The 5,821-nt window shown below is 41.8% G+C and overlaps 1 non-coding gene across 1 annotated transcript; it reads left to right on the top strand.

Annotated features, from left to right (window-relative positions):
- Nucleotides 1–4,458: 4,458 nt before the first annotated feature.
- Trnas-cga (transfer RNA serine (anticodon CGA)) lies at nt 4,459–4,532 on the top strand. The gene has a single exon. It is a non-coding gene; the product is annotated as a tRNA-Ser (tRNA).
- Nucleotides 4,533–5,821: the final 1,289 nt, after the last annotated feature.

Genomic DNA, 5,821 nt, shown 5'->3' with positions numbered 1-5,821 from the left:
AACGAAGATTTTTGTGAGGTAAGTGATTCATGAAAGGTATAGGTTATTGCTAGTCAGGGCCATTCTTTTGTAGAGGTTATTGAAAGTCAGATTGCGTTGCGCTGAAAAATATTGTGTGTCAGTTTAGTGCTGATCAGATTAAGTAAAGAGAGAAATGTCTGAGGACGCTCAGTTCTGCTCAGCTGTTTGAAAATCAAATAACGTAAGGGGTTTATCAGCACAATAATTCATTAATTTTTCTAAGGGGACGTTTCATCATGTATTAAAGTTTCCCGGTATAGGGGTCAAAACACCGAGCAAATCCCCTCCAAGGACATGTATGAAGAGGACACTATGGTAGTTGAAGAGAAAGCAGACTATAAGTGAAAAAAAGAGATGATGGTAAAGAGAGAAAAAGGTGGAACAAAAACAATGACTGAAGGACAGAGAGACAGTGAAAGTTGTGCCGAGAAGGAGATAGTGGTAAGGAAGAGCGAGAGAAAGGTATGGAGAGATTGACACAGGGAGATAAGAGAAAGTGCCAATGGAAGAAAAAGGACACATTGGAAGAGGGACATATATAGGCAATGGTACTGAGAGGGAGATGCTGTGTATGAAGGCTTAACTACAGAGAGAGACTGGATAAAGGGATTTAAAATGTTCTGTGTAGAAAACAGCATGTCAAACCTTTGGTAAGGATAGCAGAATGGCCATTGAAGCAGCTCGTTCCACACTTTTCCATCAGAGTCGTTTAAAGAAGGGTGTATTCGCCTTTTTAGTGCTCCAATATGGGCATTTTTCCGCTGATTTTCTTTAGCTTGAACCATATACCTGTTTATGCAATTTTCAAGCTTTTTTATCTTCTCAATATACAGCATTATTATAAATAAAACTAAACTTTCAAAACGCTGTAGAAATAACACCACTGGTCAGAATGACGTCAAATTGCAACGGAATATTATAGGAGAAGGGGAAAACCTATAGCAGAAGATAAAAAAATAGTGTGAAAATTGATCAATAGTGCCGCTGTATGGTTCAGAATACGTAAATGAAAAGTCATGCGCACGACCCATTGAAGCTGGTATGAACACGCCCGGTACACGGCTTTTCCTCCTTTCGCATCTGCGATGTTCGCCTTGACTGTCTCAATGCAGGATCGCACTCTGCTTGTAAAGCGGTATTAGAAGAATGATGACTGTGCACACGTTGCTCTGCAGAAGTTCCGGACACTGAAGTCTTTGAAAAAGTGCGTTGGTGCGATGACTGCCTTGGGTGTGGAGAAAATGACTCGGAAATAGGAAAAGACCGGTTTTTTGGTGTGTAACCTGGTAGAGGGAGAAAACGAATTGATTCGACTTCAGTGGAAGCAGGGGCCACAGCAATGCAGGAGGAGACGAGTGGTGGTGTGCAAACGTGTAGCTCTCGGATAATTGCCCGAACATTGGGCATACAAGTGAGCACGGTACGTAAAATCCTACGAAACATCCGTCTTTGGTATCGATTCAAATTCACCCATGTGCACGAATTGCTTCCTGTTGACCCGTCAGCAGGAGATACGTTTGCTTTAGAATTTCTTGCTCGCATGTGAGTGGACAATGATTGGCCGTGGAAGATTTTGTGGACAGACGAAACCCACTTCCATCTGACGGGACATGTCAATACACAGATTTGTCAAATATGGGCAACGGAAACTCCACACGCAAAACAACCAGTACCACTTCATCTTGAAAAGGTCATGTGCGGTGCGAATTTACGGCATCATTTATAATGGGCAATATTTTTTCGAAGAGACAGGTGCTTCCGGTCCTGTTTCCTGTATCGTCACTCGTAAACGCTATGAGTGTCTTTTGCGCAACCACGTGGATGTGTGGATAGGATCATTTTTATGCAAATGGCGCACCTCCACACGTTGCAAATCCAGTTAAGCAGCTGCTGAAGCGCCATTTTGGAAATACTAGACTTATCAGCCGCCATGTCCCTACAGCGTGGCCGTCCCGATCACCTGATCTTAATCCGTGTGACTTCTGGCTGTGGGGCTGTCTGAAAGATGTAGTGTTCAGTGTTCCGATTGCAAAATTAGCTGCATTGAAGGCACGCATTGCGTAACACATTCTGAACGTGACCCCGGAAACACATCGATCAGTTGTGGAACATGCTGTTTCTAGATTTCAACTTGTTGCAGAAAGCTGTCATATTGAACATGTTTTGCGGCAATCACACGGAAATTAATAATCCGATTTGATTTTCATTCATGCATTTTATGCGGTTTTTGGCCTCAGGACAATTAAAAACCAACTTTTCCCATCCGATGTGATATGACATTGCCGTTGTGGACATACGTAACAGGATCACACCCGTTCATCCATGCACACTCAGTAGTATTGTTTGTTTAACGTCAAACGTACACCTTAGGCATTGTTTTATGATTCATTTGTCATTTTTAGTCCACCATTATTAAATTATTATGCTATTGCTACATTTTTAACTATTTATTTTTCTTCTACCATACGTTTTCCCCCTTCTCCGACAATATTCCGTTGCAATTTTACGTCATTCTGACCACTGGTGTTATTTCTACAACGGTTTGAAAGTTTAATTATAATAACTTTGCATATTACTATAATATGATTCATTAGTATCTTCTTGTGATATTGACAGTAGGCATTACCTGAGTAGATAGTTTGAAGAAAGGTAAACCAACACTTGTAGTACTTGAAGTTTTAGAGAAAAATTTTGACTTTGTTGATCAGAGTGCAATACTTGAAATTCTGAAGATAGCAGGGTAACGTACAGGGTAGGAAAGTTTATCTACTACTTGTAAAGAGGACGGACTACAGCCTTACAAGAGTCGAAAGACATGGAAGGGGAGCTGTAGTTGATAAAGGAGCGAGGGAATGGGTTAGCCTCTCCCCGATGTTATTCAATGCGTACGTTGCGATATGACAGACTATTTGAGCATGGGTGATAGGCTTTGGTTGCGAGAGGTGTCAGAATTGTGCGCACTCCGTGGTATGGACTTCGGGAAAGCGTGTCTCTGGCAGGACCTGAGAAAGGCGTGCCAGCATGCGGTGGGTCCATGTCGCACATGTGTTGCTGTCAGATTCAAACCAGCGAAAGGGAAAGTTAGGTCCGCCACTAGCACATGCAAAGAGATTTGTTTATCGTTCGCATTTTCACACCTGCAGCGCAAACCGTAATAGATACAGTGAAGGACCAATACATCAAATTAAGGAGGGAAGTAACAAAATTCTTCCAGTAAGCAAATATAAATTTTAATTATATGTGAGAAGATAAAACACCGAGAAATTCAGTAAATCTTCAGTAAATTTTGTATTATGTAAGGAGCAAAACAGATCAAGCGCTCAAATTGTAGCTCTCAGTGGTGCACATCAACTAAGATACACTTTTGTAGCATAGTTAATTAAGCTATGAAACGTTTTTAATCGAACTTTCGTTAAAAATCACGCACTTGCAGACGTTATTACACACTACATGCAGAGTTTGGTTCTTAAGACTTATATTTTTATGGTGTTTTTCATTTTATTCTTAAGATCTATATTTTTATTGTGCTTTTTACTTTCCTGTTTCCAAATATGAGTGATAAACGATGTAGGTATCATAACTCTGAATAGTATATTCGAAAGAGGAGGAATAATCCAATAAGAAAGTGGTGCCCTATTTATATTTACTGTCGTATTTCATAGAAATGAGTGTATGAATTGATTTTTAGTATTGCAACAAAACTTGGCATTTGTTTAAATTTTAATTCTGGGCGAACTACTGTATATAAAATTAAGTGTAAGGCACTAATTTTGATTTGAGTTTTATCGTTCAGCTAATGGCGCAGCCAGATTTTTGGTACCATTTATGTGCAGGGAGTTGTGGGTTAGGTTGGTGAAAGTAATTCAGAGTTTTCCATGGAGGTGAGTTCAGAGGTCTAGAAACGGCGGCGGCTGTCTTCCAGGTGGATTCCGTTCAGTACGAGTCAGTGAGGCTACATCTGTGCTGGTCTGAGTGGTGAACCACCTGTACATTTTTTCCATAGTAGAGATCTTTCGCATCGTCATCTGTGACACATAAAATGCGTCCTGTGGATTCGTCGCTTATTCTGCACTCGTCAGGAATCTTGATTTACTTTTCCCAGTGTAGCAGAACTTATATTTTTGCGTGTAAAGTTGCTTGGAAATCAGGATGAGATTTTCACTCTGCAGCGGAGTGTGCGCTGATATGAAACTTCCTGGCAGATTAAAACTGTGTGCCCGACCGAGACTCGAACTCGGGACCTTTGCCTTTCGCGGGCAAGTGCTCTACCAACTGAGCTACCGAAGCACGACTCACGCCCGGTAAGCCGTGTCTCCGCAGTATCCTTTCTTTCAGGAGTGCTAGTTCTGCAAGTTTCGCAGGAGAGCTTCTGTAAAGTTTGGAAGGTAGGAGACGGATACTGGCAGAAGTAAAGCTGTGAGTACCGGGCGTGAGTCGTGTTCGGTAGCTCAGTTGGTAGAGCACTTGCCCGCGAAAGGCAAAGGTCCCGAGTTCGAGTCTCGGTCGGGCACACAGTTTTAATCTGCCAGGAAGTTGCTTGGAAATAATTATATGTGTGCTAAGTCTGGATATTAACTCATTTTACCAATGAGAAATATTTTCTGTTACTAATCGACTCTTAGGTAATTGCATTGTGTGCTGGTTAGACTCCGATTAGTTACGAGTTAGTATCAGATCGGGTTTCAGTTAGCTTTTAGCTGTGAACACTTTTTAGCCGTTTTTTATTTATTTTTATATAGTGAGCTCGTTAATCATTATATTGGCGGTTCGACCTAGTTTCAAATCATTTAATCACGTTGTTATTTTCATCATCCTGTGAATTCATATGTGACATTTTATTAGTTAAAATCTAAAATTCTAATTCCAGCTAATTATTTAGTGTAAATTATTAATATTTACAACCCCATTCTCTTTTATCTGTCTGATTAATATATCAAGGGCCAAATAATTGATTATTTTAAAGTGCACAATAGGGAGATGAAGACGAAATATCAACCCCAACAAAACAGCACGAGCCATTTTCGTTTAATTCAGTCCCACTATCCTCTCAACGCAGAGATAGCAATGAAGGAGGCCAAGGGGAAATTGAATGTCCACAGCAAACGGTGGAAACAGAAAAGCTTCTGGGGTTATGTGGGCATGTATTCTTATAAATATATCAAAAAAGGTTTGCATCACCTCGGTTCCGAGAGTTCTGGAACCTGTACAGAAAATTGGTATAGAGATCAACACAAACATCATTTCTGCCCTTCTGATTGTTCATGGAAACGAAACATTGCATGTTGTACCACCATACAGCGAGACCTTCAGAGGTGGCGGTCCAGATTGCCTTACACACCAGTACCTCTAAGACCCAGTAGCACGTCCCCTTGAATTGATGCATGCCTGTATTCGTCGTGGCATACTATCCACAAGTTCATCATGGCTCTGTTGGTCCAGATTGTCCGACTCCTCAACGGCGATTCGGAGTAGAGCCCTCAGAGTGGTTGGTGGGTCACGTCGTCCATAATCAGCCCTTTTGAATCTATCCCAGGCTTGTCCGATATGGTTCATGTCTGGAGAACATGCTGACCACTCTAGTCGAGCGACGTTGTTATCGCGAAGGAAGTCATTCACAAGACGATGGGGGCGCGAATTGTCGTCTGGAAGACGGATGCCTCGCCAATATGCTGCCGATATGGTTGCGCTATCGGCCTGAGGATGGCATTCACGTATCGTACAGCCGTTACGCCGCCTTCCATGACCACCAGCGGCGTACGTCGGCCCCACATAATGCCACCCCAAAACAGCAGGGAACTTC

This window comes from Schistocerca cancellata, chromosome 7 (assembly GCF_023864275.1).
Source record: "Schistocerca cancellata isolate TAMUIC-IGC-003103 chromosome 7, iqSchCanc2.1, whole genome shotgun sequence".
NCBI classification, from domain to species: domain Eukaryota; kingdom Metazoa; phylum Arthropoda; class Insecta; order Orthoptera; family Acrididae; genus Schistocerca; species Schistocerca cancellata.
The sequence above is the reverse complement of the archived record's forward strand: the minus strand, read 5'-3'. Positions and strand labels throughout refer to the sequence as shown.